The sequence below is a fragment of the Pteropus vampyrus genome, unplaced genomic scaffold (genome assembly GCF_000151845.1).
Source record: "Pteropus vampyrus isolate Shadow unplaced genomic scaffold, Pvam_2.0 Scaffold97, whole genome shotgun sequence".
Lineage (NCBI taxonomy): Eukaryota > Metazoa > Chordata > Mammalia > Chiroptera > Pteropodidae > Pteropus > Pteropus vampyrus.
The window spans coordinates 2,903,132-2,923,965 of record NW_011888878.1 but is presented as its reverse complement, the minus strand read 5'-3'; the positions used below and the strand labels follow the sequence as shown (position 1 = coordinate 2,923,965).

Here is a 20,834-nt window from a genome sequence, read left to right as displayed (position 1 = left end):
TCTTCCTAGATTTGTTTTCAGTGACTTAAAATATGCTTCAGTGAGAGTATTAACAAAATTGAAAACATCAATCACTACCATTCAGAATCATCTAATATATATTATCACTGAATCTGTAATACATGTATAGTAATCACTATCGCATAACAAAAAGAACTAAATAATAATATCGATAAACAATAATACATACACACATGTATTTATATATATATATCAGTGAAACATCATTAAAAATTTGGAAATCAGAAGAACAATAAAATCTCATATGCATTCCCTCTAATTAAATTTGCTTTAAAAACTGTTTTCAATTTGATTAATGAAATGGATTGTGCACATGATAATTAATAAGACAAATGTATTGGCTTTCCCCAATATTTAATTACTATAAAAATTTTCAAATATAGAAAACATTTAAAATACATTATAGCAAATACCCTTATATCCATTATCAAAATTTTAAAATGAACATTTTAGTAGACTTGCTTCATCATATACCCAATCATCTACTCCCCTACTCATCAATCAATGTTTCTTAATTTTTTGAAACATTTCACAGTAAATTGAAAACATCAATACATTTCCACTAGATACTTGACCATACCTATGACTATTGTCTGATATTTGTATTGGATTCCTTTTTTTCTTTGAAGGTAAAATTTCCATAAAGTAAAATGTAGAAATCATAAGTATGTCATGTGATAAATGCTTATAAATATATTCACCTGTGTCACTTAGATAATTATCAAGAGACTGAATGTGAGCTTCAACTAGAAAATTTCCTCATGCCCCTTCCAAGTAAATTCCAACCCCACCCTTTACAGGCAACAACTGCTATGATTTTTCTTGCCATAGAAAAATTTTGCCTGCTTATAGATTCTATAAATGAGATTGCACAGTGTATACTTTAGGTTTAGAGCTTTTTTCATTCAGCAGAGTATTTTTGAGATTAGTCCATATTGTTGTATATACCAGTAGTTTACTCCTTTTACTGCTATGAAGTATTTCATTATGTGAACATACTATAATTTCTTTATCCATTGTCCTTTGATGGAAATACCAACTATTTTCAGGCTTTGACTCTTGTGAATAAGTTGCTATAAATATATTTGTACAAGTATTTTTGTGGGCATATGTTTTCATTTCTCTTGGATAAATACTTAGGAGTTGAATTACTGCGTCAAAAAAGTAAACATACATTTAGTTTCATAAAATGTCATCAGATTTTTTTTCCCAATTTGGTTGTACTGTATTACACTCCCATTAACAATGTACGAGAGTTACAACTGCTCCACATTCTTCCTAATATTTTGTTAAGTCATTCTTTTTCATTTTAATCCTTCTGATGAGATGTGTGGGTATCTTCTTGTGCTTATAATAGCATTTTCCTGTCGCAAGCGATACTGAACAGTTTTACATGTGCTTATTGGTCATTTGTGTCTCTTGTCAAATGTCTTATTGAAAGATGTGGTTCATTTTTATTGACTTTTTCATCTTTTAATCAGTTATAAGAGGTTTTTAATGTATTGTGTATAGCAGTCTTTTATCAATATTTCTTCCCTATCTTTGGGCCACCTATTTATTTTTAAAAATGTCTTTTGATAACAGTTTGTACGTTCCATGAAGTTTAATTTATCATCTTTTTTCTTTTATAGTTATTGATTTCTTAGTTCTGTCTACAAAACCTTTGCTGAGCACCAAATTACAAAGTGATTATACTATGCTTATTTTTCCAAAGCTGCATAGTTCTAGATAATATATTTTAGTTTATGATATAACTTGAATTAATTTATGTATATAGTTTCATATAATGTATGAAGTTAATTATTCCCGTATGGATATCCAGTTATTCTAGATAACTTGTTGAACAAGCTTTTCTATCTTTTTGGAATCTTTTGGTACCTTAAACAAAACTTGACTTACCACCAATATGTGATGATATTTCTGGACTCTGTTCAGTTGCACTGATAATGTTTATCAATCCTATGCTAGTTAATATTTGTCTTGATTACTACAGTTTTACAGTTAGTCTTGAGGTTAGCTAATGTAAATCCTTCAACTTCATTCTTTTTCCAGATTGCTTTGGATACTCTAAGTCATTTGTGCTTCCTTAAAAACATTCAAATCTACAAAGCATTTGTTGGGATTGTGTTTGAGATTACACTGAATCTATAGATCAATTTAGAATGTATTGATGTCTTAATTTTAGGACTTCAAATTAATGAAATCCATTAGATACACTCCATTATTTAGGCCTCCTTTATTATCTTTCTTTTTTTTCTTTTAAATTTCAAGATACTTTCCTTTAAAAATAGATCACAGCACTAAACTCTGGCCTGTTCTGTCAATGTACTAGCTGCAACTGCTCGTTCAGCAGCTGAGCAGTGCTCTTTAGTAGCATGTTTGAAAAGGGATAAAAATCTTTATAAAACAAATATTCAAATAGTTTCCATAGGAATAGATGTGTGACTCCATCTTCTAGTCTTCCACATTGTTCTATCTGTGCCAATCGTACTTACAAAGACATTTCAAAATTAGCAGTAGTTAAGTTGAATGGTCCCACCAAATCCCTTAATTCAAGCAGTCACAGCTACAAGAATGGCATCTATATATTAATACCAGCTGAAGCACAGGCTGCTGAGTGGCATTTCATCTGGCTCTTTCAGGCCCAAGACTCAGACAGAATGCTGACATTCTGCTCCTCCACTTTCGGTGTGAAGTCATGGAATCCACTGAAAGTAGAAGCAACAGCAATGATTTAAGCACCCTTGTTTCCAAAGAGATCCAGTCACTCACATGCATCTCGGGCAAGCCACAGCTCTCAACACTGCAATCAAGGCCATCACATGTAAGTCCCTGTATGCTAAATAAATAATACTTCTCATCTGGTTTGAGCCTCTTGTGCAAAAGAGGCTTCACGTGTGCATGATCATAGAAGATGCAATTAAATGATTCATATTCTCCATCATTCATGTAATACATAAAGGTTTTTTTCACTTGACTCATCTTCATCATCAGAGCCTGTTTGTTCCTTTAATATAAGGAGGGTTTTTTGGCAATGATATTAACTGCAAGTGTGAAAGCTGATGCAAAATAATATCTGCCTGGCTCAGCTATGAGCATCACTTCGAGGTTGACAGAAAATACTTGTGCATTGTTAGGTTGATTATGCTGACGTTCTCTTCATATTTAACCTTCACACCCTTTTAGATCAGGGAGAGCCACCACCGATATCAAGCAGATACATGCTGAAACCAACCTCAGCTCCCATGTCAAAAACACAGCGAATATCAGAGATGGCATGCATGAAGGTCTCAGGATCAGTACAGCCACTTCCTACGTGGAAGCTGACACCAATGACATCAATATTTAGCTCTTTCTCCTGTTCCAAAAGAAGCCTGCTGGTTTTGAGTGTGGCCAAATTTAACACTGAGGTGACAGACTGCTTTGGAATCATCGGTGGCAATCTACAAAACCAACTTTGCTTTTGGATGTGCCCTGACAACTTTCATTGGCTTGACTTCACTTATCAAAAGTCATCATCTGGACTCCATTATTGGCAGCACATTTAATCTGAGATACTTGTTTGCAAGGATTTGCATAGAAAATCTTTTCTGAAGGTACCCTAAGACTCTGCACCAATTTTTATTTGTATTGCTGGCACGGTTGAATCCTGTCTGAGGGCATTTTGGATCTTAACTATGGTTCTGCTATAATTGCATTTGACTGCATGAAAGGAGGTGACCCAAGGAAGAGCTTTCAACCATTTCAGATGTTTCTTTAGAATGTCTTCCAGGTCTGCAACATAGAAACATCATTATCATCGGAAGAAAAACTTCATTAATGTTTTGGTCCAAAATGTCCTCGGCAGTACAGTCTTCAATGAGGAAATGGCAGTCAAACTCTTTGTTACTAAAGCTGTTCATGGTTTCTGTATGTTCTTAAGGAAAACTAAGAGATGGAATTTCAAGACAGAATAGTCTTTTCACAAAGTCAATTCTCCAGCAATTCTAAGCCCTGCTGACGACTCACGGTGCAGCAATGGAAATATCCTTAGAACAAGGGGCACCTCGAGCCAACTCTACAGAGACGCTGCCGCCTCTGCAGTGGAACGCGCAGGACGGCTGGTCCTGCAGTGGGTCGCCTTCCACCTCTCTCGCTCCTGCGGAGGACCACCGCCCAGAGATGGCCCCAGAATGTTGGCAGAGGGGCGTCGGCAGTGGAGGCTGAGGGGACTGACAATTATCTTTCTTAATGTATTGTAGTTTTCAGTGTGAATGTCTTCTCTATCCTTTGTTAAACTTACTTCCAAATCATTACTTTTTGATGTCATAAAAGGAATTATTTGTGAAATTTCATTTTCTTTTTTTTTTTCAGTTAGTGCATGAAAATGCAATTGAATTTTAATTGTATCCTTTGGCCTTGCTAGCTCATTTATTTTAGTATCTTTATTGTAGTTTCTTTAGCTTTTTCTGTGTTAAAAATTATGTTCTCTACAAATAGAGGCAGTTTTCTTTCTTCTTGAACTTTAGGCCTTGTAAATATTTTTATTGCCTTACAGAAATCAGCTAGACCTCCAGTATGAGGTTTGATAGAAATGATGGGACTGGGCAGCCTGGCTTTTTTCAGACTTTACTAGAACAGCACTCAATATTTCAGCATAATGTAGCATTTTCAAAAATTGAAATGATCATATTGATTTTGTCTTTATTGTGTTAATATGGTGAATTATACTGATTGGCTTATGAATGTTAAACCAGGCTTGCATTCTTAGGATAAATTCCTTTGTTCAAGATGTAATATTATTCTACATATATTGGCTGAACTGGGTTGGCTAATATCTTGTTTAAAATCTCTTTTGGCTTTGTTTATAAGAAATATTGGTTTAGAGGGTTTTTTTGTTTGTTTTTGGTAATATTTCCATCAGCTTTCAACATTAGAGTTATACTGGTTTCACAAAACCAATTGTAAAGTGTTTCTCCCATATTTCCTCGAAGATTTTTTTTGTAATATTGGTGTTATTTCTTTTTTAAATGTTTAATAGAATATTCATCAGTGAATCATCTTAATGTGGAGATTTTCTTGTGGAAAGGATTTTGATAACAAATTCAATTCCTGAATTAGATACAGGACCATACATGTTTTCCATCATATCTTTCATCAGTTTTCATAAGTTGTATAGTTATATTTTTAAGACATTTATATTTTACCTTATTTGTTCAATTCTCGATAATCATAATTTCTTTTTTTCTTTTTCTTCTTGGCAAGTCTAGCTGGGTTTATTAATTTTGTTGATGTTTTCCATTGAAATTTATATTTCATTGAGTTCTGATCTTACGTTTATTTTCTTCCTTAATTATACTTTGAGGTTTTTACTTTCTTAGATGGAATCTTAAACGATTCACTTTAAATATATTTTTCTAATAATTTAAGATATAAATTTTCTCATAAACACTATTTTAGATGCATCACACAAATTTTAGTATGTTTTGTTTTTATTATCATTCATTCTAATTTCCCTTTTGATTTCTTTTTCATCTATAGATTTAGAAATATGTTGTTTATTTTCAAATAATTGCCAATTTAAAGATATTTATTATTACTAATTTAATTCTATATGGTTATGGGGAATACTCTGATTTAAATTTTTTAAAATTTGAGACATCTTGTTGCTTAGCATATGGTTTATTGTAGTGAATGTATCGTTTGCAATTAAAAAGAACATATTCTATGGTTCTTGGGTGTAGTGTTCTGTAATTATCAGTTAGGTTAGTTAGTTAATAATGTTCAGATCTTCTAAGTTTTCTTGATTGATTGATTGATTGTTCTCATTCTATCAATTGATGAGAGAGGTTTTATAATCTTTGTCTCTAATCATAGAATTGTCAATTTTTAAAAATGTTTTCAATTCTTTTCTTGAATTTTGAAGCTTTCTTTTTAGGTACATTGTGAATTGTTATGTCTTTCTATATTTATATCTTTATTCAAAATATAGTGGAACTTTTTATTATTTATCTTTGATAATAATCTTTATTTATTTATCTTTGATATTAATCTTTATCTTAAAGATGAGTTTATCTGCTATTAATATTGCCACTCCATTCTTCTTATGCTTATTGTTTGCTTCGTATTTTTTTCATCCATTAATTTGTCTTTCTGTATCTTTATTTTAAAGTGCAGCACCTGTAGTATACAGTCAGATTTTTTTTTATTTATACTGAAAATTTCTGGCTTTTAATTAATATATTGCATGTCTAGCTATAGTCATTTATATAATTTTTAGTGTTTTTTTCTAGACTATAACATATCCTTAATGTTTCACTGTCCATTAGAGTTAAAATTTATACCACTTCAAATTAATGTAGAAACACCAAAAGCATTTGAGACTATTAACTATATTCCCATCCTTTGTACTATAGTTATCATATGTAGTGTATCTTCATGTTATAAATCCCAATAGGGCTGTAGTGTAATCATTCACAAGTATTTAAAGAAATTAAGAAGAAAAAAAGTCTTTTCATTTACCACTTACAGTCTTCATTCCTTATAGGTATACAAGTTTTCAGCTATCATAATTTCAACTTCAACCTGAAAATGTTTCCTTAGCATTTCTTACAGTTCAGGTATGGTGGTGACAAATTATCTTCATTTTCTTTTATCTTAAACTATTTTAATGTCAACTTTAATTTTGAAGCATATTTTCACTTATAGAATTCTAGGTCAACAGTTTCTCTTTCACTGTTGAGTTTTGGGAGTTCTTTATATATTCTAGATAGTTATTCATTTTGGATCTGCAAGTAGCAGTTCTTCCAATCTGTAGCTTGTCTCTTCATTCTTTTCATAAGTTGTTTTGCAGAGCAAAAGTTTTTAATGTTGATGAGGTCCAATTTATCAAATTTTCCTCTTATGGGTTGTGATGTTGTGAAGTCTAAGAACTCTTTGCCTAGTCCTAAATCTTGAAGATTTTCTACTGTTTTTTTGTATAATTTTTATAGTTTGATGTTCTACATTTAAATATATAATGCATTTTCAGTTAATTTTTGTGGAAAGTATGAGGTTTAGGTTAAAGTTTATATTTTTGCCTGAGGATTTTCAGTTGCTCCACCATTTGTTAAAAAAGCTATTCTTCTTTTATTACATTATTTTTGTACCATTGCAATAAATTAGTTGCAAAAAGTCCAGTTAGTTTCAGGTGTACAATATAAAAGTAAATTTGTGTGGTGTACAATTCAGGTGTACAATTTAAAAATAAATTTGCGTGGATCTATTTTTGGACTCTGATTTCTGTTCTACTGACTTATGTGACTATGCCTCCACTAATACCACATAGTCTCCATTAGTGTAACTATATATTAGGCCTTAATATTGGTTAGAGGGATTTCTACCTCTTGCTGTCTTTCATGGTTTTAGCTATTCTAGGACCTGCAACTTTGTATTTAAATTTTAGATTAAGCTTGATCATGTCTACAAAAATTTTAGAGGGTAGGAGTCTAGATTAGAATTTATATTAAACCTATCAATTTGGTAAAAACTGTCTTTACTAGGTTGACTATTCCAATATATAAAAAATATAGCTTTCTATTTATTTATACCTTTGATTTCCTTCATCAGATTTTGTAACTTTCAAAATATAGATCTTGTACATATTTGTTAAGTTTATGAATATAGTGGGAGGAATCATTCTCCCTAAAATTAAGGTCTGTTAAAGCTTATCTAAGTCTTTCATTTTTCCTGAGAGATTGTAAATGATATTGTATTTCTAATTTTGCTTTCTGCTTTCTGCTTAGTGTTAGTATATAGAAATGCTATATCATGTGACCTTGCTGAACTCACTCATTAGTTCTAAAAGTTTTGCTTATTTGATATGAAGATTTCTCAGAATTTTTCCATGTAGACATACATGCCATTTTCTTGAATCTATGGGTTTATATCTTTTACCCAATTTGGGAAGTTTTCAGCTATTACTTTTTTAAAAGGTTTAGCCACCCTCTCTTTCTCCTCTCTGATGACACAAATATTAGGTTCTTTGTTATTGAAACCCTGTTTATTTCTTTCTTCAAATCTACTTTCTCTTTGTTGTTTAGATTACATCATTGCATCAGGTTCACTGATTCTATCCTTTGTCATTTACACTCTACTACTGAGCCCATCTAGCAAGGTTAATTTTGTTGTTCTTGTTACTATATTTTCACTCTATTATTTCCAATTGTTTCCTTCCTTCCTTCCTTCCTTCCTTCCTTCCTTCCTTCCTTCCTTCCTTCCTTCCTTCCTTCCTTCCTTCTTTCCTTCCTTTCTTTCACTTATTTTTTTATGATGACATTGGTTGATAAATCCAATAAGTTTAAGATGTACAATGTAAAAGTAAGGCATATATATATTGCATTGTGTCTTCATCTCCCATAGTTAGATTTCATTCTGTCACCACATATTGGACCTCTTTAACCCCTTCTACATACCTCCTCCACCTCCCTCCTACCCTCTGGTAACCATTAGTCTATAGTCCATGTCCATGTGTCTTTGTTTGTTTGTCCTGTTCGTTTGTAGCTTATAGGTTTATATCCTTCATGTAAGGGATATCATGTGGTTTTCAACTTTTTCTGTCTGGCTTATTTCGCTTAGCATGATTATCTTGAGGTCTATCCATGTTGTTGCAAATGGCAGTATTTCATCTCTTCTTATGGCTGAGTAATATTCCATTGGATATATGTACCACAGCTTCTTTACCAATCATATATCATAGGACACTTCAGTTGCTTACATGTTCTGGCCACTATGATTAATGCTGCTATGAACATAGGTTTACAAAAATCTTTTCAGATATGGGTTTTCAAGTCTTTGGGGTAAATACCCGGTAGAAGGGTTGCTGGATCATATGGTAGATTAATTCTTAGTTTTTTGAGAAATCTCCATACTGTTTTCCATAATGGCTATACCAATTTGCAGTTTCACCAGCAATGTATGAGGGTTCCTTTTTCTCTGCATCCTCTCCAACATTTGTTATTACTTGTCCAGTTGATAACAGCTATTATAATAGGTGTGAGATGGTATCTCATTGTGGTTTTGATTTGCATTTCCCTAATAGCTAGTGATGTTGAACATCTCGATTCTGTTCCACTGGTCTGTGTGTCTGTTTTCTGCCAATACCATGCCATTTTGATTACTGTCGCTTTATAGTATAATTTGAAGTCGGGCAGAGTGATGCCTTCAGCTTTGTTCTTTTTTCTCAGAATGGCTATGGCAATTCAGGGTCTTTTGTGCTTCTATACAAATCTGATGGTTTTTTATTCTATTTCTTTAAAAAATGCCCATAGGATTTTGATGGAGATTGCATTAAATCTGTATAATGCTTTAGATAATAAGTTCATTTTAACTATGTTGATTCTTCCAATCCAATGGAATATCTTTCCATTTCTTTATATCTTCTTCGATTTCTTTTAATAAGGTCTTATAGTTTTCACCTATAGGTCCTTCACATGTTTCATTAGATTTATTTTTAGGTATTCTATTGTTGTTGCAATTGCAAAAGAAATTATTTTTTCATTAGCTTTTCTGACAATTCATTATTAGAGTATAGGAACGCTATGGATTTTTTAACATTGATTTTGTATCCAGAAACTTTACTGTATTTGCTTATTGACTCTAGTAGTGTTCTTGTGGAGTCTTTAGAGTTTTCTATATAGAGAATTATGTCATATGCAAATAGTGACTGTTCGAATTCTTCGTTTCCTATTTGGATGCCTTTTATATATTTCTCTTGCCTGATTTCACTTGCTAGGACCTCCAATGTTATATTGAATAACAGTGGCGATAGTGGACAGCCTTGCCTTGTTCCTGATCTTAGAGGGTAGGTTTTAGTTTTTCACCATTAAGTATAATAATGGCTGAGGGTTTGTCATCTATGGCCTTTATTATGTTAAAGTACTTTCCTTCTATACCAATTTTGTTAAGTGTTTTGATCATAACTGGATGCTGTATCTTGTCGAAGGCTTTTTCTGCATCTATTGATATGATCATATGATTCTTAATTTTTAATTCGTTTATGTGGTGTATCACATTATTAGATTTGCATACGTTGAACCATCCCTGTGCCTGTGAGATGAAGCCCACTTGATCATGGCGTATAATCTATTAAAAGTGTTGCTGTATTCGGTTCACTAGCATCTTATTTAGGATTTTTGTATCTGTGTTCATGACAAATACTGGTCTGTAGTTTTCTTTTTTTGAGTTATTTTTACCAGGTTTTGGTATTAGAGTAATATTGGCCTTATAAAATGAAATGGGAAGTATTGTCTCCTATTTAATTCTTTTGGAAGAGTTTGAGGAGAAAAGTATTAAATCTTTGAAAGTTTGGTGGAATTCACTGGTGAAGCCATCTGGTCCAGACTTTTGCTTTTTGGTAGGTTTTTGACAATTGTTTTAATTTCCATACTGCCGATTGGTCTATTTAAATTTTTCGGTTCTCCTTGATTCAGTCTAGGAAAATTATGTTTTTCTAAATACTTGTCCATTTCTTCTAGGTTATTAAATTTGGTGTTATATATTGTTTTATAGTATTCTTGTATGATCCTTTGTGTTTCTGTGGTATGTCTTACTTTCTCCTCTTTCATCCTTGATATTTTTATTTGTGTCCTTCCTCCTTTTTCTTTTGTGAGTCTAGCCAGGGTTTGTCATTTTTATTAACCTTATCAAAGAACCAGCTCTTTATTGCATTTATTTTTTATATTGTTCTTTTTTTGTTTACAATTTTTTTAATTCTGCTCTAATTTTGGTTATTTCTTTCCTTCTGCCAACTTTAGGCTTCATTTATTCTTCCTTTTCTAGTATTTTAAGATGAAGTGTTAGGTTGTTTATTTGGGCTTGTTTTTGTTTTTAGAGATAGGCCTATAATGATATGACCTTTCCTCTTATTACCACTTTTGTCGTGTCCCAAATGTTTTGATATGTTGTACTATCATTATCATTTGTTTCTTTGTATTTCTTGATCTCTCTTTTTATTTCTTCTCTGACTCAGTCATTCTTCAGTATCATGTTGTTTAATCTCCATGTACTTGTGGTTCTTCCCACTTTATTTTTTGCAATTGATCTCTAGTTTTAAAGCATTATGATCAGAGAATACAGTTGATACGATTTCAATCCTCTCATATTTCTAAAGGCTATCTCTGTGTCACAGTATGTGGTCAATCCTTGAAAATGTTCCATGTGCACTAGATAGAATGTATAGGAAGCTGTTTTGGGATGAAAGGCACTGTAAATGTCAATTATGTCCAGTTGATCTAATGTGTCATTTTAAAGACGTTATTTCCTTATTGATTTTCTGTTTGATGACCTTTTCATATCTGACAGTGAGGTAGTTAGGTCTCCTACTATGATAGTGTTTTGGTCTGTTTCTCCCTTTAGTTCTATTAGTAATAGCTTTATATATTTCAGGGCTCCCTGATGTGGAGCATAGGTATTAATAAGTGTTATGTCTTCTTGGTGCATGATTCTCTTTATCATTATGAAGTGTCCCTCAGTATCTTTATTTACCTTTTTTATTTCGAAGTCTATTTCATTTGATATTAGTACTAGTACTCCCACTTTTCTATGAATGCCATTTGCTTGAAATATTATTTTCCACCCTTTCACTTTGAGTCTATATTTATCTTTGGAACTGAGATGTGTTTCCTGGAGGCAGCATATTGTTGGGTTTTCTTTTTTTTTGATCCAATCTGCAACTCTGTGCCTTTTTATTGGTGAGTTCAGTCCAGTTACATTTAGGGTGATTTTTGAAATATGAGGTCTTCTTAAAGCCATTTTTTCTTTTGCTTTCTGGTAGCTCGGTGTTTCCATTGCTTCCTTTTCTTTATGTTTCTGTTTTTTTTTATTTTGGTTGGCTTTTGTTAATTTTCCCTCTAGTCATTCTTGTTTTATGTTAAATACTTCAGTTCTGAATCTTTGAAATGTGGTTACCATTATGAATATGTAAAGGATATGTGTATACAGTTGTCCATTTTCTTCTGCATATGACGTATCTCCATTCCCCTTTGCGAATGTGGATCTTTGATTCCTCTCCTTTTTAGTCATTGTTGTCTCAATTAATCCCTATGTATGCTGAATGTTCATAACTATCTTGCTATAGAAAATCTCTTATTGTTTAAGCTTATAATTTCCTGTTCTTAGTAAAGATTGTACTTCTTTGCTTCTATTTGCCTGCTAGTCACCTTATTACTCATTATGTATTTCTTTTTTGTCATTTTGTTTTATGTGATCTGACCCCTTTCAGAATTTCCTGTAATGCAAGCCTTGTAGTGGAAAATTCCCTCAATTTTTGTATGTCTGGAAAGGTCTTTATTTCTCTTTCATATCTAAAGGAGAGCTTAGCTGGATACATTATTCTTGGCTGGTAGTTCTTTTCACTTAATAGTTTGAAAATTTGATTCCACTCCTTTCTGGCTTATAAGGTTTGTGCTGCGAAGTCCAACAATAATCTAATGGGTTTTCCTTTATAAATTACCATCGTCTATTCCCTGGCTGCCCTGAGAATTCTTTCTTTGTTGTTGATTTTTGATAATTTTAATACAATGTCTTGGTGAAGGCCTTTTTGGGTTGAGATAATTGGATGCTCTGTTGACTTCTTGAATTCCAAGCTCCAGCTCATTCCTTAGATTTGGGAAATTCTCAACCATTTGTCTGAAAATGCTTTCTAACCCCTGTTCCTTTTCCTCTCCTTCAAGAATGCTTATTATTCTTGTTTCTTCTCCTGATAGTATCAGCTAGGTTTTGTATTTCTTTCACTATTTTTCATTCTTCGATTTCTCTCTTCTTCCTTCTGATTTATTTCTAGATTTCTGTCTTCAATATCACTGATCCTTTCCTCCTTTGGTTGACTTTATTTCACAAGCTTGTTATTTCATTTTTCAACTCTCGTAGTGATTTTTTTTTTTAATCTTCAGAAGTTCTATTCAGTTCTTTTTGAAGGTTTTAATCTCCATGCTAAAAACTCATTCTGCACCTCTAGTTGTTTTTTCAATTCCTGAAATTGTTGATATGAATGGTTTTGGATCTCACTAAATTTTTTTCAGAAGTACCATCCTGAATTCTGTCATTTAAGTAGCATATTTCTATGTCTGTAAGCTTATTTTCTAGAGATTTTTCTCTTTCTTTCTGAGATGCCTTGTTTGTTCATGGTGTATAATGTAGTATTTCTCTGCCTGGGCATTAATGGAAGTGTATTCTGTCTTTTTTCCAGAAAGTAGATTTCTTATATGAATGTCTTTCTTTAGCCTGTTGCAAAGAAGGCATTTTTCATTGGTTTTCAGTAGGTGGTGTCTAAGCCTCTTGGATCTCTGCCTATTTTAAGTCTTAATAATGCTTTTTTTTAAAAAAAAATAAATATTCAATCATGTTTTCTACCCTCAGTCTCAATCTCTTTCAGTGTTAGCGACAGTTTCAGTAGTGTTTGCTCAGATTCCCTGGAGCTCCGCAGTGTTTGGTCTTGGAGGATATGGGGTGAGGGGCACTCTGTGTTAGGGGGTGGGGGCTATGGCTCAGCCTCGTATTTTGCAACCATGGCCAGTAATAATTATCTGTTCCTTCTCTAACATCCCTGCTTCTCTGCTTTCTGCCATGATCACTGGGCAGCATTGCTGAGTGGAGCTCACAGCAATCTCAAGCTGGGTTGTTCATAGAACTGGCAGCAATATCTCCCCTTCCCCTCCCCCTCCTTCTGCAGGGAGCTCCAACTGCAAGAGGCAGCTTTTATGTTTTCCCCAGTCTACCACCCGACTCTTGGGATTCTGACCTGTGGTAGCTCTTATGTGCAGATTCCATGTTCAGATGTATTTGTGTGCAAGTTGGTTGTTTTTTGTTGAGTTTTTGATGTTTAGTTATTGTTTCAAGGGGAGAGAGCTGAGGACACCTCTCGCTCTGCCATGTTACTGTCCAATTGTTTTCTTTAATTAACTTCCTTTTTTTTTGCTGAGATATTCTATTTTTCCATCTGTTTCAAGAAAATTTATAATTGCTTATGGAATCGTTTTCATGATGGTTGCATCAAAATCTTTGTCAGATCATTCATTTTGGCGTTGGTGTCAGTTAATTTTCTATTCTCATTCAAGTTGTGATTTTCTTGTATAATGTGTGATGTTTTAATTGAATTCTGTACATTTTGGCTATTATTTAAGGAGGTCCTGAGTCCTATTTACGTAATTTTTTAGCAGACAATCCTATGTTTATCTTTGACCTAATTCTGTGGCTGTGGTTCCAATGAATGTCTAATTTTCAGAGCCTCTGCAGTACTATTTTGCTATATGTTGCTTGTTTTAGCTTGTTACATGGGGATGCCACTTGTTTCACCTGATGCTGCTTGAAAGAGCTAAAGTTGCTTTCCCATTCTCAGCAACTTCATGCCTGTAGGGAAGGGATTCTCAGACCATGTGACAAAGAATATTTCCCAGTTTGGGTGTTTATGTTGGGATGATGTTTTTTGCCAATGCTGCCAGATAAATGGTTTCTGGGCTGAAAGAAGAGTCTCTTGCCCTGTGGGAAAAAAGAGCCTGTCATGGTCTAGGCACTAGTGGTGGATCCCCCTCATTGGTTTCTCATAACTACATGGTGTCTGTTGGAGGGACACCTAAGTCTCAGACCTGGCAAAGAAAAAGAGCACTTTCCCTGATTATAAAGTCAGTGGAGTATCTCAATCTGTCCCCATGCTAGTTTAGCCAATTTTTGCCTGGTGTTATAGGTGAGACTCCTGATTAATCAGGGAGAGGAATTATCCTACCTGGGCCACATCTTGTTCTGGGTTGGCAGTCAAGAAATGCCAGGGCTGACCCAATGGCTACACAGGTGAAGTTTATCAAATATTCAAAGAAGAATTAACACCTTTTATTCTCAAACTATTCAAAAAAATTCAAAAGGAAGGAAGCCTCTCAATTTTATTTTAGGAGGCCACTATTACCCTGATTCCAAAGTCAGACAAAGATATTACAAAGAAAAGAAAAACTAAAAGAAAAGAAAAGAAAAGAAAAGGAAAAAAAGAAGAGAAAAGAAAAGAAGAGAAAAAGAAAATTATGGGCTGATATCTCTGATGAATACAGATGAAAAAATTCTCAACAAAGTATTAGCAAACCAAATTCAACAATACATTTAAAAAGATCACACATCATAATCAAGTGGGATTTATTCCTGGGATGCAAGGTTGGTTCAGTATCTGCAAATCAATTAAGATGATACCATATAAACAAACTGAAGGATAAAAATTATATGATTATATCAATAGATGCAGAAAAGGCATTTGGCAAAATCCAGTATCCACTTACAGGAAAGACTCTTAGCAAAGTGGGAATAGAGGGAAAACACTTCCACATCATAGAGGTCATATAGGACAAATCTGTAGCCAACATCATTTTCAATGGGGAAAAGCTAAAAGCATTTTCGTTAAGATCAGGAATAAGACAAGGATGTCCACTTTCACCACTTTTATTCAACATAGTATTAGAAGTCCTAACCACAGCTGTCAGACAAGAAAAAGAAATAAAGTCACCCAAATTGGAAAGGAAGAAGTAAAACTGTCATTATTTGCAGCTGACATAACACTATATGTAGAGAACCACAAAGATTTTACCAAAATGATTAGAAGTGATAAATGAATTCAGTAAATTAGCAAGATACAAAATTAACATTCAGAAATCAGCTGCATTTTATGTACCAGTAATAAGCTACCAGAAAAAGAAAATAATAAAACAATTAATTTACAGTTGCATCAAAAAATAATAAAATACCTAGAAATAAATTTAACTAAGGAGGTAAAAGATCTGTATCTAGAAAATCATGAGACAATGAAGAAAGAAATTGAAGAAAATACAAATAATTGGAAGCATATATTGTGCTCAGGAATAGGAAGAATTAACATCATTAAATTGTCCATACTACACAAAGCAATCTATAGATTCAGTGCAATTTCTATCAAAATGCCAAAGGCATTTTTCAGAGAACTAGAACAAATAATCTTAAAATTTATATGGAACCATTAAAGTTCCTAAATAGCCACGGCAATTTTGAGAAAGAAGAACAAAGTTGGAGGTATCACGCTGCCTGATATTAAACTATACTACAAGACTATGGTAATCAAAACAACCTGGTAGTATCATAAAAACAGATACATGAATTAATGGAACAAAATAGAGGGCCCAGAAATAAACCTATGCCATATGTTATTTAATCTATGAAAAAGAAGGCAAGAACATACAATTGGGTAAAGATAGTCTATTCAATAAATGGTGTTGGGGAAACTGGACAGATACATGCAAAAAATGAAGCTGGACCACCTTTTTACACCATATATAAGAGTAAACTCAAAATGGATTAAAGACTTAAGTGTAAGACTCAAAGCAATAAATCTCCTAGAAGAAAACATAGGCAATAAACTCTCTGACATTGCTCTTAGTAATATATTTTTTTCTGATATACCTTCTTGAGCAAGGGAAACAAAAGAAAAATAAACATGGGACTACATCAAACTAAAAAACTTTTGCACAGCAAAAGAAATCATCAACCAAATGTAAAGAAAACCTACTGAATGGAAGAAGATATTTGCCAATGACCCATCTGATAAGGGGTTAAGATCCAACATTTATAAAGAACCCATACAACTCAACACCAAAAATAAATAAATAAATAATAATCCAATTAAAACAATGAGTAGAAGATCTTAATAAGCCTTTCTTTAAAGAGGACATATAGATAGCCAATAGATATATGAAAAGATGCTCAGCCATCCCTAATCATCAGAAAAATGCAAATTAAACCACAATGAGGTATCACCTGTCAAAATGTCTATTATTAATAAATCAAAAAATAGGAAGTATTAGTGAGAATATGGAGAAGAGGGAACACTCATGCACTGTTGGTGGGATTGCACATTGATGCAGCCACTATGGAAAACAGAGTGGTGGTTCCCCCAAAAACTTAAAAATAGAACTACCTTATGACCCAGCAATTCCACTTGTATGTATCTGAAGAAATCCAAAGCACTAATTAGAAAAGATGTATGCATGCCTATGTTCACTGTAGCACTATTAATAATAGCCAAAATATGTAAGCAAACTAAGTGCCCATAAATAGCTGGATGAAGAGTGATACATATATATAGTGGTATATTACTCAGCCATTAAAAATTGAAATGTTGCCATTTGCAACAACATGTGTGGACCTAGAGAGTATTATGCTAAGTAAAATAATTCAAACAGAGAATGACAAAGGTCATACTATTTTACTTATATGTGGTATCTAAAGAACAAAATTAATGGACAAACAAAATAGAAAGATATTCACTGATACAGAGAACAAACTGATGTTGCCAGAGGTGAGGGGTTTGGGTGGCTGTATAAAAAAAATGTGAAAATGGATTAAGAAGTACAAACTGGTAGTTACAAAATAGTCATGGGTATGTGAAATACAGCATAGAGACTATAGCCAATAATATTTTAATAACTATGTATAATGCCAGGTGGATATTAGACTAATCTGGGAGATTACTTTACAAATTATATAAATGTCTAACCACTATGCTATACACTTGAAACTAATATAAAATAATATTAAATGTCAACTACAAGTGAAAAAACAGAGAAGACTAATAAAATCAGAAATAATAGAGGAGACATTACAATTCATGCCACAGAAATTCAAAGGACCAAACAGACTACTATGAACAATTACACATATGTTATATATTAATTGTATCTCAATAAAACTGGAAAATTTAAATTGAAAAACTATTTCAAAAATTAAAAAAAAAAACAAAAACCAAACACAAGAAATGCCAGGACTGGATCACCTTTTTCTGTTGGATAGGGGATGTAAGATACCTACTGCTGTATCGTTTCACCAATGCTGGGATCTCGAACCAGTTCCCTATTCTTCACCAACTTTCACAGTTATCCTTTGGTTATCTCTTGAGTCACTTTCAGAGTTTATAATTGTATATAGTGGGGAAGAGTATGAGTGTACAAATCTATGCCTTCTTGTACAGACCAGAAGTTACACATAGTTTTTCTAGCATCATTTTTATGACTGTACAGTACTAAATTATATAGATATGCAATTAATATGTAAGCTGAAGTCTGACGTATCCTATCTTTAAACAGAGTTGCATTCAAATTTCAATAACACTTGAAAAATAATATACATTTTCATAAACAAAGGGCCAGCCTTTTATAAAGGGTGTGTTACATATAAGTTACATAGAAAACTCAAAGGTCTTCTAAATTTTCTTCAGTTATCAAAGTTTCATTGTTTCTTTAGAAGATACTGTGAGCCTAGGTTAAGAAGAAAGAATAAGATTGAGAAATGGAGGTGAAGGTGGCAAACAAGGCAAAGAGGAAGAAGAGAGACAGGAAGTAAGAGGCCTATAAAAATAGCAAAGAGCTCAGTGGGAAGCTTGCATGAAGCAGACCCACAAAGGAAGGTAGTAAACAGCAAAGGTTATGAACTTTAGAATAGACCGTGTTAATAGTACTTACATTTCTGTACCTGGCCCTGTACTGATGCTGCTGGATTATGGGGTTTGGTTGGATGCTCAAATTGCTTACAATCTGGTGTGCAAGATGTGCAAGAACCAAAGAGTGTATTCGATGCTCAGAGTGAAGAGCTGAAGCAGATAGAAATTTGCAAACCCTCTTTAATAAAAATATTGCAAAATTAGGTATGAAAGTGACTATTGCTTTAGATTTATAAAATAAATCACAAATTTGACAAATTACAATTTAAAAAAAATTCCACAAACATCCTCAAATCCAGAAAAATAAAATATTTGTATTACTTTAAAAAAATTCACAAATTAAATTAAAAGTTTTTATGAGAGCAATATAAAAATGGTGAAGCACATTGAATGATTACAATTTGACTGATTGTATCACTTTTCTGTTGCTGTGTAATTAATTACGCAAATTTAGCAGCTTAAAACAACATAACAAATTTAGCAGCTTAAAATAATAAGAGAATATCAAACCTATTAAAACATGAGCTGCCCTTGTGCATGAATCTCTCACAATTTCTGTGAGTCAGGAGTCTGGGCACAGCTTAGCTGGGTTCCCTGCTCAGTCCCACAAGATGACAATGAAGATGTTATCCAGGCTGCATATAATCTGGAGGCTTGACTGTGGGAGAATCTGCTCCCAAACTCTTTCAGTTTGTTGGCAAAATTCATTTCCTTGCTGCTATATGACTAAAGTGTCTGCTTTATTGCTGGCAGTCAGCTGAAGTGTACCTGCAGTTCCTTGCTAACTGAACCTCTCCCCAGGCTTACTTACAATTTGGCAGTTTACTTCTTGAAGCCAATAACAGAGAAAAATCTCTTTCCAGTCAGCTAAGATAATGACATTGAAAACAAGAAAGATAGAGAAGCTATGGACACTTAGCAGCAGGGTGGGGGGGACTGCATGAATGATCTGCCCTCATGCATGAGCCCCTCTGCCACCTTCAATGGACCTACGGACAATACAGCAGTCCTGGGCATTTTTAAGTAGCCCTGAACTTGGACATCCTGTGAAAGATTGTGGGTATAAAAGGAGAACCTCATATCTGTTCATGGTGTAAAGGAATATCAATTAACTAATACTGGAGCCTCAGTTTTCTTATCTATAAAATAAATAATACTATCTGTAAAACAATATCTTATTTATAAAATATTAAAGTTTCTTCTATGGTTGTGTAAATATTCCTTATTAAACTCTGAAGAAATTCATCACATATTTTGAGATCTAGAAATTAAACTAATTATAGATTCTCAACTTAGTGCAAGTCTTCCAGAAAACTAAAATTGGAAAAAATAGTGTTAGAAAACAAAACTGGAGCATGTGTGGCTTGTTTGCATAAATATATACATAAATAATTATTATTATTTGACTTGAATGTCAAAAACTAAAAATATTCCACAAATACACATCAGTAGTATAGAAGAGAAGCTATCCCCTCACTGTGGAAAATGCGAGATTTAATATATCCAATACCTAGAAGTAATAAAATTTTACACTTATTTTTCTAAGAAATTTGTCTCTTATTTAGAGCACTTATGCATCATCTGAAAGCCATAAAAAATGTTTACGTTGTAATATCATCTAAGTAAAGTTGAGACTCAGGGGTGCATTAATAATATAAATAATTAATGATAATAATAATAATAATAAATACTTATTTAATCATAACAAAACCCCTAAAAATAGGAAATAATTGCCCTTACTTATCAAGGCATTTGTCCCAAAAGGACAGAGCCAGAAAATCAAATTTTTGAAGCAAAAATTATATAGTTTTACATATTTCTTACATCTAATGATATAATTGAATTTAACTACTTAACTCCTAATTCCCTGAGAATAGGTGAAATCAAACCACTGTTACAAGAGTGGTTTGGCTAACAATCCTCGAAATACCAACTCTCATAACATTTAGGGGCATGACCATAAACTTGACACTTATTTCTTTGATTGAAAAAAACTAGATCAATTCCAGACTTCACATGTGAAATTTTGTGATCTCTACAATAAAATGGAACAGTGATAGAAACCAAGAAGGAAACAAATCTATGTTCCTGTAAGCTGGAGACCCTGTGCTCTCATATGCAGTCAGCTGTCTGGTGTCCCAACTGATCTGGAACACTATCTGACTTATCATTTGGCAGAATTCCAAAAGATTTAGTTCCACAATTTGACCAAATGAGAAATTCTGAGATACTATATACAGTAACAAAGAGTCAATTCTTTCTTGTGAGAATGTGATTCCTTAAAAAACATACATTTTCAGTAAGAAAAGAAAATGTAGTAAATCATTTGATTTAAATCTGATTCTACTGCATGAAG

The 20,834-nt window shown here is 33.0% G+C and overlaps 1 pseudogene; it reads right to left on the bottom strand.

Annotated features, from left to right (window-relative positions):
- Nucleotides 1-2,602: 2,602 nt before the first annotated feature.
- Nucleotides 2,603-3,923, bottom strand: LOC105294957 (annotated as a pseudogene).
- Between the last annotated feature and the right edge of the window lie 16,911 nt (nucleotides 3,924-20,834).